The following is a 15,428-nucleotide window of genomic DNA, read 5'->3' on the forward strand; positions in this document are numbered from 1 at the left end:
TGAACACAATATGAGTTATGTGGGACAAACTGTGCATTATATCGAAATATATATCAAAATTATATTCCTACTTTAAGAACTGAAATATATAATCTAGTAAATGAAACTATGATGAGCATTATTTATAGATTATCACATGGCATTTTTCATATGGCCCTAGTATCAGCCCTAGACTCCCATATCAAGCCAGAGGGCTTTAATGTATTTGTCCTTTTCTTGTGAATCAATTCTAATAAGGTCGTTTTCAGGACAGAAGAAAACATTATTTCGGTCAGTGGTATCAATTATTGGTGCAAACTGAAGGCACGTGTCAAGTTCTCTGTAGTTGAAGAAATCTAACATCTACCATACCCTATTCGATGAAAAAAAATCCAATTAATAATTATTAAGCAACTGGAAACTTTTATTGTTCGTGGCTTTGAACCAGTGTCGATCAATTAAAAGGTTTAGCCAAAATTTCTTATTAATACAAAAACAAAGATACCAAGAGAATAATCAATATACATATTGGAAATCGTAGAAAGAATACAGCACTAGTTCAAATGAAGAGAAAAAACGAAAAGTCATCCCTCAAAACAAAGTAACAAATCAAAAAGAGTGAGAACCACAAGTTCAATCCCAAAATACGAAATAAACGTCTGAACAGTAAGCTGTAATAGGTCTTGCCCACATTCAAATGTAGTTACGAGTCAAAGACAAACATTTGCATAATAAATAGAAAGTTAAAGATGAGACAATTTTAGTCATTCAAATAGTGTTGAAACATTTATTTGTCAACCGAGCACCTCTATCAAACTCAAGACATAAGACACGATATGAAGAACCTTAGCAGTATCTCTGGATCTCTATTTTGAAGAAAAGCCAATCCGAATTAGCAAACATTTAAATATTCAGCTAAATAGCATCATGAAAAACCAAAAGTCAAGTAAAAGGATGATGTCAGACAATTTTGTGATACATTCTCTGAACTCTCCAAGGACATCTCAAATTAGAAAGTCCCTTTTATAAATATAATGGGAAAATAAAAAGATCAAACACACCAAACCTATCGAAATCAAGTGTCATATTCCTGACTTGGTACAGACATTTCCTTATGTAGGAAAAGGTGGATTAAACATAGTTTTAGCTAACCAAAAGTCGCATAAAAATTTATTAGATTGACAACAATATGTGAACAAAACCAAGAAAATAGGTAAAAATGTAAAGAAATAAAGGAGCATATCGGTCAACATCGTGTTATAATTTTAATCACTACAAAAACAAACAAATATGTCATCAAAGAAAAATAATCTAATGAAGAAGACATTCCCTGCTCGCAAGACATCTCTGCATACAAAATAAAACAACTAAATCTAGTCTAAGAACCGATAACTTTAAAAATACAATTGTCGGTTTTTCCTCGTGTCATCTTCTTCGTAGACAACAGATGTAAGTTTGTTTAGATTAGAATTTGATTTGAAACATTAATCGTTATACAATTTAATGCATTAAAATCTATTCGTGCACAATTGATGCATATATACCCAACTGTTCCCGTATAATTGGCTCATCCTTTATTAAAGCAGCATTTACACTTTTTATGCTATCGAGTTGTCTGAATCTGCTCTATAAATGATTTATTTCGTATTGTATCATTATTAATATCTTCTATTCTGACAACAAATTCTTCCAATTTTTTAAAGAAAAAGGGAAATTGAAAATTAAACCGAAACCTATAAAGTTATAAACTATAAACTATGAAACTATCTGTTCAAATAAGTCAGACATAATGATTTGTATTGGATTCGTCGCGCAATATATTTTTTTTTTATTTGTAGAGCAATCAATCACCTATCAATCAATCACACGTGTTTCTTTCTGTGAAGTGCTTGTATACTGTTGTATGTCTTTTCAAGTCAGGAATATGACAGTTCTTGTCCATTCATTTTTTATGCGTTTTGTTATTTAGATTTTGCCATGTGATTATGGACTTTCCGAATTGATTTTCCTCTAAGTTCAGTATTTTTGTGATTTTACTTTTCATTGCATGTTTAACAATGGTGTTGTCTGATTTTTTTTTAATGTATTTTATTTCCTCCTTACAATATTCTTATATTCTATATAGACCTAATGCAAAACCAAAAAGGGTTACTGGAGGTTAAACTATATTCTTTTGCCTCCCTAGGGCAGAGTTTTTCATGAATAATTTAAAGAACCCCTTTAGTTGTCCCGAATATTAAACTGAATTTTTGTTATTTTGAACATATTATATTGGTGTAAAATAAACTCATCTTACCAGGTTTACAAAGTACGCTCGATTCAAAACAATTTAAAAAGGCCAAATAAAGTCCGAAGTTGAAGAACCTTGACCTTAAATGTATTATTATTTTTATAATTTTAGAAAAAAGTGGAAATCAAAAACGTGTACATGTACTTACTATCTCTTGTGATGTAAAATTTCCAACCAACAGCAGACTTGGTTATTACTGTACCGATGAAGGGATCCCGATGTAGAATGCAAGTTTTGGTCAGCGTATTAAAGAAAAATAATACACAGCGTTTCTTTAGAGAACATCTGATTGTACATTCGTCAACTGAATTGACAGTTAGTATTTCAATGATATGTTTATCCTCATATTCATCATCAAACATCGATTAATGATGTGCTGATATTTGAAAATTTGAAAAACAGAAAACCAAATGATTCAGAAAAAACAAAAAGCTTTTTTTAACATGGAATTTTACTTTTCATTTAGTAAGCAAGAGGGACTAGTCCAATTTAATTTATTGTTCAAGATTCTTAATAGCGAGTCTTATAAATGAATAATTAAACACGAGAATACATGAATACGCACTGCATTCGGTGTACTAAATGTACTGAATCTTTCACAAATACATTACTTTTGCAAAGATTGTTTTAGATCTTTAAAATAATTGAAGTGTTGATAAAAATTGATAAAAAAAAGAACAAATTAGAATTGGTTTCGATCTTATTTTTTGTAAGTACCTCAACACTACGTCTATAATTAGTGTCCTGATTAAGAATGTAGTATTCACATATCGATATTTAAATAATGATTAATCAAGTATAATTTAACAAACCTCTTGACATTTATTTGTACTTGTCAATAAGATCTATTGTGATGTCCTATAAAGATTGTGATCCATAGCATGTCGATTGAAGTACGCCTAGTATGTCTTATTGGAACAAGGAAAATTATCTATAATGCAAGATTTTAACACAAACAAATTGCTAACATAAGCAACACAACAGGTGCCACATGTGGATCCGGATCTGCTTACATTTCCGGGGCACCGGAGCTCACCTTCAATTTTAAAGGAAATCGTATGGCTGAGTCTTATGTTGTCTATGTTGTGTCATTGTACTATTGTGTGTCTGTTTGTCTTTTTCTTTTTGAGTTCGATTGTCCTTCTGGTATCTTTCGCCCTTATTTTATAACTGAGTCTCTTTATTCCTCGTTGCGTCTTATTGAAACGTTTATAAATGTTTCCTTATATTCCGTTACAATGTGTGACGATAAACTAGGCTGTTCCTTTTCTTTATCGGTTTGGCTCCGACACACGTATGTTACAATGAAGAGATCCAGCCGCCTAACTATATCTAATTCACAAAATGATAAAACACTGACATGTACATGTTTTAGATGTATTTGATTGAGTGTAAAGACCATCTTATAATAAGCGTGCTAGAGATATAGACACATAGGTTGACATTGTTAGTTACCATATAGAGTTAGCAACCATATAAGGTTAGTAAGAAGGAACTTCCCTTTCGAATAAAAAAGTAATCTGAAAGGTTTGAAAAGACGAAGAAACAGATAATCTCTATTAGATTTATATGGATATGATTGGTTAACGGACTACACGTGGTGACTATATATATTGGGTATAGGGTGAACTAATGAATACATGGTTAGTTACTATATAGGGATAGCAACCATATGGGATCAGTTAGGAATAATGAACGATTAAAATACATGCAAATCACAAATTGAAAGCTAACAGTTTGTTATTGTTTGTATTTGTTTTTAACTTGTAGGTTCTTAAATATGTTAAAACTAAGTATTGAAGACTTAATCACGTTGATAGGCCAATAGTCTAAATACCACATGTGAAGACAGTCTGTAAGATAAATGGCTTGATCCGTCCCTGCCCTCTATGAAATTAACTGACCCCATATACATCGTATTATGTCACTAACACACCATGTAACTTATAATATACGGAGTCCTTGAATTTCATATGGGACTAAAGCGAAGCTGTTTAGGCTTAGAGCGAGATCCTAATCAGATATACAACTTTACTAACGCTGTATATATCGTTTTAGGTCACTAGCACGTAAAAAAATTTATGCAATCGATTATCTTAACATGTTACTTCTTGTAGAATTGAAACTAGTGGCTATTAACGTTACTAAGTTGTCAATGGTAAGAGCCTAGTACTTAAATTTCAAATTGTCTAAATATACAAAAAGATGAAACGCTAACAAGAACAAAGTGTTAGCCATGTACAGTACAACCCGTGACATCCTCTTAGTTATGTCCATCCTCTTGCATGGTCAGCATCCAATGGTGAACATTTATTTGGGTATTCAATCTTGAGATGTTGACCATTTATTGGGGGTCATAAAACATAGGTAGATTTATTATCTAATTATGTTACCTGTTAAAATCAATCAGGTTTGGAGTTTTCAACTGGTATGTTTCATTAATATTTACCTGTACAGGTAACTCAGGTTTCTTATAAAATTTCAACTTTTTTTGAAAATGTAGAATAAAATATTGTTTTAGTCTGTAATTTTTTATTTTTTTGTCTTCAATTTTATGTAATTTTTTTTTCTTTCATTTTTGTATGTTTTTTTTCATGTCTTTTTTGTTTCTTATTCTTTTAATTTCTTCTTGGTAGGAATCTTGAGTAGAAATGGCAAAAAGTGAGAGATAAAGTTATTGACTAGCATTTGAAATAAACAGACTTTTAATAATTGTTTTTTTAGTAAAAAGGTTAATGTACATGATGTACATTGTATTCAATTGTTTGTTTGCATTATTAAATGAATAATTGCTATGAATAATAACTAATAATCATGCAAATGTTTTTTTTTTAAATGAAAGTAATTAAACAAGTCAGTTTCTTAACAAACTAAGATGATCAATATCAATCCTTTTAAAATCAATATTGATAATATCTAATATTAATCAGGAAAACTACAAGTATCATTATATGGTTTAGGAAAAAACCTAATTTTGTTTATCTAAATATTTTCCAATCTCAAAACAAGAGTTGTGCACAAACAATCACTGAATTTTGAATTATTTTCCATATGCCCATCTTCATCAAATTTTGATAGATTTTCATTTAAAATGCTAATCATAATGAAAATGTTGATATATCTGAATAAAGTGAATCTTATGAAAAGAAATTATTTAAAGAAATCTTCTTGAAAATAATTAAATATGTAATCTTCATTTGAGTTAATTTCTGTCAAAATCTGTCTCCAGAAAAAATTAAGTGCATTTCTAAAGATGGTGACACTTTTATGGTCTATTAGTTAAATCATAATTTTGATCTGTGTATTAAATTGTCGAACGTGCTGGACTGGCATGATACATGTTCTTGGTATACATTTGAAAATAATATTTAACTCAACATAGGCCTATTAGATAAAGTTAACAATTGCAGGGACTTGGATGAATTTAGACTTTTAAAGTCCTTAATAAAAAAATCTAAGAATAAAAACTTATATTTAAAACTGTAAACTCGATTGTGTCAATAGGTAGAAAATTGTTGGTCATAATTTAGAAATAGAAAATAGTGGACAATATATAATTCCTAGAAAGGATAGAATTTGTAAACTGTACCACTTGTTGGTCAATGAAGAACACTTCCTCCTTGATTGTAAAATTAACAAATTTATTTGAAAATTATTTACCTTCTCATAATAATGTCTCTTACCCATGAACAAAAAGTAAAAGAAATGCTTAACCTCTAAATCATTGTTCATGTTTAAAATATCATATGACAATAATTATATGATCAAATTTTGTTGTAATGAATATTTCTAATATTGATATTTTATTTGATAGAGAAATAATGAATTGACTTAATTTTATTTAGCATGAGTCCTCGGACAATGATAATTTTTATGTTAAACAATGTTGAATGCAGATCAGTATATCTACATTAATAAACCATTTTGATTTTAGAAAATTAATTTGAGAAACACCTTTTCACTAGAAAAAAACTGGCATTGTACAATGTAAATGTTTGCAGTTGAAAATGATATTCATTTATTCTTCACTTACCAAAGAATAGACTTAAAACATATAAACAAAATATTTAAAAGGTATTATATCAAAAACCAATTGTAATGAGACAATTTGTTTTTATTAAGCAATTTGTTCAACTAGTTTTATTGTTTCATTTTATTCTTGAATTTCTTGTCGTAATCACAGTTATTTAATTTGACAAACACATACATGTATATTTTACCTGAGACACATGACCTGTCACTAGTTATATAATTTTAACACTTAAATGTATACAAGATGTCCCTTTATCCTTGACTAGTTTTTGATTAATACCTTGTGTATCAAAAAAGCAACAGGGGGTATGATGATGGACATATAGGGCCACCATGGTGAACATATTTTTTTATGGCCACCATTAATAAGATAAAGTCACAGGTAGTAATGTATGTAGTTCTCCTTTCATTTTAACTCGTTTTTTATCATTTGGTTGATGAAACGTTTGAGAATTTTCAACATCACGAAAAAAACCTAAAAAACTAACCCAATATTAAATAAATAGTTTTTCGACGTATTCGCTTTTAATCAATTATACTAGACCTGAATTGTATCTAGGAGGTATCAAATTACTGGAAAGATACACGGAACTACCGGAAAGATACACGGAACTACCGGAGAGATACACGGAACTACCGGAGAGATACACGGAACTACCGGAGAGATACACGGGACTACTGGAAAGACACACTGAATTACCGGAAAGATACAAGGGACTACTGGAAAGATACACGGGACTACCGGAGAGATACACGAAACTACCGGAAAGATACACAGAACTACCGGAGAGATACACGGAACTACCACAGATATACACGGGACTACTGGAAAGATACACTGAATTACCGGAAAGATACACGGGACAACTGGAAAGATACACGGAACTACCGGAAAGATACACGGAACTACCGAAGAGACACACGGGACTACCGGAAATATATACGGGACTACTGGAAAAAACACTGAACAACCGGAAAGATACACGGGAATACCAAAAAGATATACTGGACTATTAGAAAGATACACGGAATTACCGGAAAGATACATGGGACAACCGGAAGAATATACGGAACTACCGGAAAGATACACGGAACTACCAGAAAGATACACAGGACTACAGGACAGATATACAGAACTACTGGAAAATACGCGCAACTACCGGAAATATACACGGAACTACCGGAAAGATACACGGGACTATCAGAAAGATACACAGGACTACAGGACAGATATACAGAACTACTGGAAAATACGCGCAACTACCGGAAAGATACACGGAACTACCGGAAAGATACACGGGACTACCCGAAAGATGTACGGGACTATTAGGAAGATACACGGAATTACCGGAAAGATACACGGGACTACCGGAAGAATATAAGGAACTACTGGAAAAATACGCGGAACTACCAGAAAGATACACGGGACTACCGGAAAGATACACGGGACTATTGGAAAGATGCACGGGACTACCAGAAAGATATACAAAACTACTGCAAAAGATACATCGGAATACTTGAAAGATACACAGATTACACAACGATAATAAAAAATATGTTAGAATTACATGAAATGACATATATCTGTAATGAATATCTTTCGTAAGTCGTTCTATCTCGCTGAAGTAAGTCCATTATTATTTTTTTTCATTATCCCCAATTCAATAATAAATATTGAAATAGTTCATTATTCCCAACTCAAAGTTAAGTGATGAATAATGAATAGTGAAGCTTATGTTTCAGTATTGAAGTTGAAAAGTGAACACTGAATTAACCCTTAAAAAAGATAAACAGTATACCTCATTCGACAATTTATCAATAGAGGGAAAAAAAGATATATCGTCAATATGTTCTGCAACACATATTGGAGGAGTAACAAAGGGCATAAATATCGAAATACGTGTGAACATTGAGAAATTGCTTATTTTGAATAATTGAATTGACTGCTGCAACCCGTCACCCCTAATTGAGGATAAATTTAGTTTAAGCATAATTATTTAAAGTGGATTGGGAAACAAGTTTTTCAACTTATATTAATCCCTTTTCACTTTGCAGGTGAGAGTGCTGCCTTGTAGCGGCATTAGCCTACTCTTTTTCGAAATCTACAAGGGTGTCTTTAACGTGTAAGAGATATTGCTCTCTCTTAACACGAGTCAGCTATTTATCGTTCCCTTCTGACGGACTATCCTCGTTTCCTTAAGACTATACTAGCAAATGGTGTCAAGGGAGAGCCGAAAATTGAGTTCCCGATATTTTCATCCCGAACGGGAATCGAACCATGAACCTTTGTGTTAGTAGTCCGATGCACTAATCACTACACCACGGCTCTCAACATTAAATAGGATAAATTTATACAGGATTGAATTATTTTTTTTTATATTTTTTGTTATAAACAATATGTGCCACAATGACCATTTGAGGGGTTACGGAGGACCTACATGCCATCATACGTGTGAAGATTCAGAAATAGCAAATTTTGAATAATGGTATGGATATTTTAAATATTGAATGGTCCCTTTAGTACCTAATAACAGATAAACCTCTGACCTAATTCGAAATCTTATAGAGGAACAAAAGGTTTGTAGTCAATATGGTCAGCCACGCGTATCAGAAGAGTAAAAAGGGACCTTAATATCGAAACATAAATATATGGACATAAGCTTATTTTGAATAGTGGAATGAACTGCTTCGACCCGTCAACGCCTTATTAAGGAAAACTTAACACACCATTTAAAAGCTTATTGATAAAGGGATAAAATGGTTAAATATAATATCATGTGCCGCAATGACCATTAGAAGGGTTACGGAAGACCTGAATGCCACAAAACGCATTAAAAATAAGAAATATTCAATTTTGGATAATGGAATGACTATTTTGAATAATGGAATGGACTACTACGACCCTTAAGCCCCTAATTACAGATTTACCTTCAACCTCATTTAAAAGCGTCAAATAGAAGTACAAACGGTATATAGTCAATATATTCTGCAACGCATATTAGAGGAGAAAAGAAGGACCTCTATCGAAATACGCGTGAACATAAAGTGAAAGTTTATGTTTAACAATGTTTAATACTGAAATGGACCCGTATTTCCAATTTTGATCCTTTGTAACTCTAATATGCGTTGCGGAACATCTTGAATTTATATATTTTGTTCCTCTATTGATAATCTCTCAAATGAGGTTTAAGGTACATGTATATCTTTATCAATAGAGGATCAAAATGTTTATAGTCAATATATTCCGCAACGCATATTACAGGAGAAAAGAAGGACCTCTATCATACGCATGAACATTAAATGAAAGTTTATTTTTGATACTGAAATGGACTGCTGTTCACCCGTATTATGAATTTTGATCCTTTGTTACTCTAATATGCGTTGTGGAACATATTGACAATAAATATTTTGTTCCTCTGTCGATAATCTCTCGAATGAGGTATAAGGTACATGTATATCTTTATCAATAGAGGAACAAAATGTTTATACATGTAGTAAAAATATTCCGCAACACATATTAAAGGAGAAAAGAAGGACCTCTATCGAAATACGCATGAACATTAAATGAAAGTTTATTTTAAAAACTGGAATGGACTGCTGTTCAACCGTATTTCTATATTCAGGTCCATTGTTACTCTTTTATGCGGAACATTTTGACTATATAACGTTTGTTCCTCTATTAATGAACTTTCGAAGGAGGTACAAGGAATATCTTTAATTAGGGGCTTAGTGGTCGCAGTAGTCCATTATATTATTCAAAATATTCATTCCAGTATTCAAATTATCCATTCCATTATTCAAAACTGGCTGTTACTTAATCTGTACGCGTTTGTAGGCATTAAGGTCCTCCGTATTCCCTCTAATGGTCCTTGCGATACATATCAATACGTTTTCAATTCTTGTATAATTTTCCTTAATAAGTGGCCGACTGGTTGCTGCAGTCAATTCTAGTATTCCAAATAAGCTATTTCTTAATGTCCACTCATATTTCGATACTCAGGTCCTTTTTTACTACTCTAGTATGCGTTGCGGAACATATTGACTATATACATTTTGTTCCTTTATTAACAACCTCTCGAATGAGGTTTAATGTATATGTGTAATTAGGGGATGAAAGGTCGCAGCAGTCAATTCCATTGTTCAAAATATCCATTCCCTGTATCAAAATTGACAAATTCTTATTAAGTCCTCCGTAACCCCTCTAATGGCTATTTCGGCACATGAACTTTAAAACCATTTTGTTCGATTGTATGTGTAAAAAGTTTTCCTTAATGAGGGGCTGACCGGTTGCAACAATCCATATCATTATTTAAAATAAGATATTTCTTAATGTTCACGCGTATTACGATGTTTAGGTCCTTTGTTTCACCTCTAATATGCGTTGCGGAACATATTGACAATACATCTTTTTTTCCTCCATTGACAAACTTTCGAATGAGATATAAGGTAAATCTGTAAGTGAGGGCTTAATGGTCGCAGCAGTTCATTCCATTATTCAAAATATCCATTCCATTTATTAAAAAAACTCTCGTCCTAAACATATTTAAAACATTTGCCACTTGACGTTTGGCAACCATACATAGAACTGTCCGTTAATAAATTAAAAACTACAAATGGGCACAGGTTGCAAAACTTCAGGCAAAGTTTACCTGAGATGGATTTGGCTATTTTTTGTCATAAAGCATTGAGTTGTTAAGTGTTGATTTCAATTTTTATAAGATAATCCATTCATTTCAAATGTTATTGTAATTTATAAATTTTTATTTGGTAGAATTTTTAAGATTAAGATTTAAATGCTGCTATCAAAACACGGACAATATAAATCACCTTGTTAAAAGTAAACTACAAGGATATTCTGCGTCGTTTGTGTTTATGTTTTGAACATCCAGAATAAACTGAACAGTCATGACTTAATTATTATACCCGCGAAATAAAAGAACATCGATCTTTTCGAATGTAAAGTCGATCGACAACGTTTCGATCAATACTCGTAAAAAGTGGACCGATTAATTCGAAAAAAACACAATCTCTGCCGACGACCTTACCTACTGTGTATTGTGATTGATTGAAAGCTAGTTATGAGTTTACTTTAATATAGGTTGCATTTCTGTAAATATTGACAATGTAATTTCCATAGGAAATCCCTTAATGGCTAAATCTTTACAACTTTTATTATAAAGTTTTGAAAAAAAATGTATCTTCAAATGGAAAATGGAAAATGCATACGCACTTCTATTTTTTCAAAGGTCATAATATAGGACTGTGAAGCATATTTTCAACGTTTATATACCCAAAATTCTAATAGTTTAAACAAAGACTGAAATTTAGAAATACCCTTGCCTTGACTTCAGGACTTTCACAGATTTCAATATCAATGGTCTGCATATGTTCCAGACCATATGAGTATTTTGACGGTACGCCTACGGTCTGAACCGTATGCGTACTTTTTCAAAATACTTATACGGTCGGACCGTACGCGTACGGTCTTACTAAATTTAAGAAGATGGTCAAGTTTAATGATTAGATTTGAATACATGTATGTTTGCTACTCTGTTTAAAAATAACAAGCTTTTTAAAAGACTGTTATAAATAAACAAACTAAAAAAGTCAAAAAAATGGAGGGTCCGTGAGCTTGTTTTGTAGATATGAACCATTGAAAATTTGGCGGGAAATAATTCTCTCTTGATTTTTCTTTCCCTTAACATTGACATCTGTTTTGATTTAAAACTATGAAAAAATAACAAGGATTTCATAAGATTAGAAAATATGGCTTTTTAAACAATACGGCATAAAAATATGTAAAGAAAAATAGGGGTTAGTGGGCAATTCTTTTTAATGTTATACATGGATAAAACCAGGGGATTCCGAAAATCTGACAAAAATTCAAAAAATAGAGGAGCAAACATCCTTAACTGTAAATTAAATAAAAACTTAATATTTTAACTTTGAAAAAACAGGTTAATTTTTATCTGTTAATCTCCTGTAATAAGTAAATTACAGGGAAACAATTTTCACTCATTGAAATTGAAGTTATTGAAAGAAATCATAATGTTGGAAGACTTTTTTGGAGAATATTCACGGTAGGAACTTTACCACAAAAACCGACAAAAATGCTATACAGAAAATAGAATAACAAATCTATAAAAATAAAATAACAACAACAAAAAAACTTGTCGAAAACAAATGAAAGATTTAAAAAGGTGGCGTGATTTATTACTCTAATAATACCAGTTGTTGATATGATCGTCTGCGATCGCTATGTAGGGTTGGTGATTTTAATGGTGAAGAAGCATGTGTGTACAAACTGTCATGAAAGTTTTGCATATTAAGCATCTGACGTTCCTTATGTCAACAAGTGTCACCCTGGATAAGTGTACCAAAATAGGATTCATATGGACAATTAAATAACTAATTAATTTCAAATGAATGAATGTCCACTTATTCACTTTATTCATCTACTTGTAATAAAATTAATTTGTAAAAGTCAATAAACGATTTGTTTGCCTAATTTAGCCCATACTGACCCAAATACATTTATGATCCATTTCGTACTAGACCGTACGCGATTACTCATTTGGTTCGACCGTACGAGTATGGTCGGACATTACGAGTATACGCATACGGTCCAGACCGTACGCGTCCGGTCCAAATACTCATACGGTATGGGACACCTATACAAGTTTACTAGTAACATTCCCAAGTTTTGTCATTACAATTTGTACGTCAACAAATTAAATTATCTATAAATATTATATATCTCTAAAAAGAGGCAGGTTTGAGGAGCAGCTGTATTTACAAAGTGAATAGTTATCAAAAGTACCAGGATTATAATTTTATACGCCAGACGCGCGTTTCGTCTACATAAGACTCATCAGTGACGCTCAAATCAAAATAGTTAAAAAGCCAAACAAATACAAAGTTGAAGAGCATTGAGGACCCAAAATTCCAAAAAGTTGTGCCAAATACGGCTAAGGTAATCTACTCCTGGGGTAAGAAAATCCTTAGTTTTTCGAAAAATTCAAAGTTTTGTAAACAGAAAATTTATAAAATGACCATATAATTGATATTCATGTCAACACCGAAGTGCTGACTACTGGGCTGGTGATACCCTCGGGGACGAAACGTCCACCAGCAGTGGCATCGACCCAGTGGTGTAAATAGTTATCAAAAGTACCAGGATTATAATTTTATACGCCAGATACGCGTTTCGTCTACATAAGACTCATCAGTGACGCTCAAATCAAAATAGTTAAAAAGCCAAACAAATACAAAGTTGAAGAGCATTGAGGACCCAAAATTCCAAAAAGTTGTGCCAAATACGGCTAAGGTAATCTACTCCTGGGGTAAGAAAATCCTTAGTTTTTCGAAAAATTCAAAGTTTTGTAAACAGAAAATTTATAAAATGACCATATAATTGATATTCATGTCAACACCGAAGTGCTGACTACTGGGCTGGTGATACCCTCGGGGACGAAACGTCCACCAGCAGTGGCATCGACCCAGTGGTGTAAATAGTTATCAAAAGTAACAGGATTATAGTTTTATACGCCAGACGCGCGTTTCGTCTACATAAGACTCATCAGTGACGCTCAAATCAAAATAGTTAAAAAGCCAAACAAATACAAAGTTGAAGAGCATTGAGGACCCAAAATTCCAAAAAGTTGTGCCAAATACGGCTAAGGTAATCTACTCCTGGGGTAAGAAAATCCTTAGTTTTTCGAAAAATTCAAAGTTTTGTAAACAGAAAATTTATAAAATGACCATATAATTGATATTCATGTCAACACCGAAGTGCTGACTACTGGGCTGGTGATACCCTCGGGGACGAAACGTCCACCAGCAGTGGCATCGACCCAGTGGTGTAAATAGTTATCAAAAGTACCAGGATTATAATTTTATACGCCAGACGCGCGTTTCGTCTACATAAGACTCATCAGTGACGCTCAAATCAAAATAGTTAAAAAGCCAAACAAATACAAAGTTGAAGAGCATTGAGGACCCAAAATTCCAAAAAGTTGTGCCAAATACGGCTAAGGTAATCTACTCCTGGGGTAAGAAAATCCTTAGTTTTTCGAAAAATTCAAAGTTTTGTAAACAGAAAATTTATAAAATGACCATATAATTGATATTCATGTCAACACCGAAGTGCTGACTACTGGGCTAGTGATACCCTCGGGGACGAAACGTCCACCAGCAGTGGCATCGACCCAGTGGTGTAAATAGTTATCAAAAGTACCAGGATTATAATTTTATACGCCAGACGCGCGTTTCGTCTACATAAGACTCATCAGTGACGCTCAAATCAAAATAGTTAAAAAGCCAAACAAATACAAAGTTGAAGAGCATTGAGGACCCAAAATTCCAAAAAGTTGTGCCAAATACGGCTAAGGTAATCTACTCCTGGGGTAAGAAAATCCTTAGTTTTTCGAAATTCAAAGTTTTGTAAACAGAAAATTTATAAAATGACCATATAATTGATATTCATGTCAACACCGAAGTGCTGACTACTGGGCTGGTGATACCCTCGGGGACGAAACGTCCACCAGCAGTGGCATCGACCCAGTGGTGTAAATAGTTATCAAAAGTACAAGGATTATAATTTTATACGCCAGACGCGCGTTTCGTCTACATAAGACTCATCAGTGACGCTCAAATCAAAATAGTTAAAAAGCCAAACAAATACAAAGTTGAAGAGCATTGAGGACCCAAAATTCCAAAAAGTTGTGCCAAATACGGCTAAGGTAAACCTATCAAAATGTGTGTAACACCAGTGTTATATTAAGATATTTAGACAATCAAATTAATTGTATATAATTTTATTCACAATAAAAATTTCTAAGTTAACCAAAGCGAAGCTTCTTGATTAGAATATCACTGAACAAACGATAAAATATTATGGAGTAAATACAGTATTTTGACACAATTAATGTTTAAAACATGTCTGTTTTAAAAAGCTTAAAAATATGAGCAATCAAAGAAACAACCCATTAACCATTTTAACAATACTAAATATAAGAAAACCGAATGTGTAACACATGTGTAGTTCAACAAAAACAAAACAGCAAAAACAAAATGTATATCAATTGTTACAAATATTTATGTTTTGTATGCAATTTTGTTTTCGTTT

This window comes from Mytilus trossulus, chromosome 13 (assembly GCF_036588685.1).
Source record: "Mytilus trossulus isolate FHL-02 chromosome 13, PNRI_Mtr1.1.1.hap1, whole genome shotgun sequence".
Classification (NCBI taxonomy): Eukaryota; Metazoa; Mollusca; class Bivalvia; order Mytilida; family Mytilidae; genus Mytilus; species Mytilus trossulus.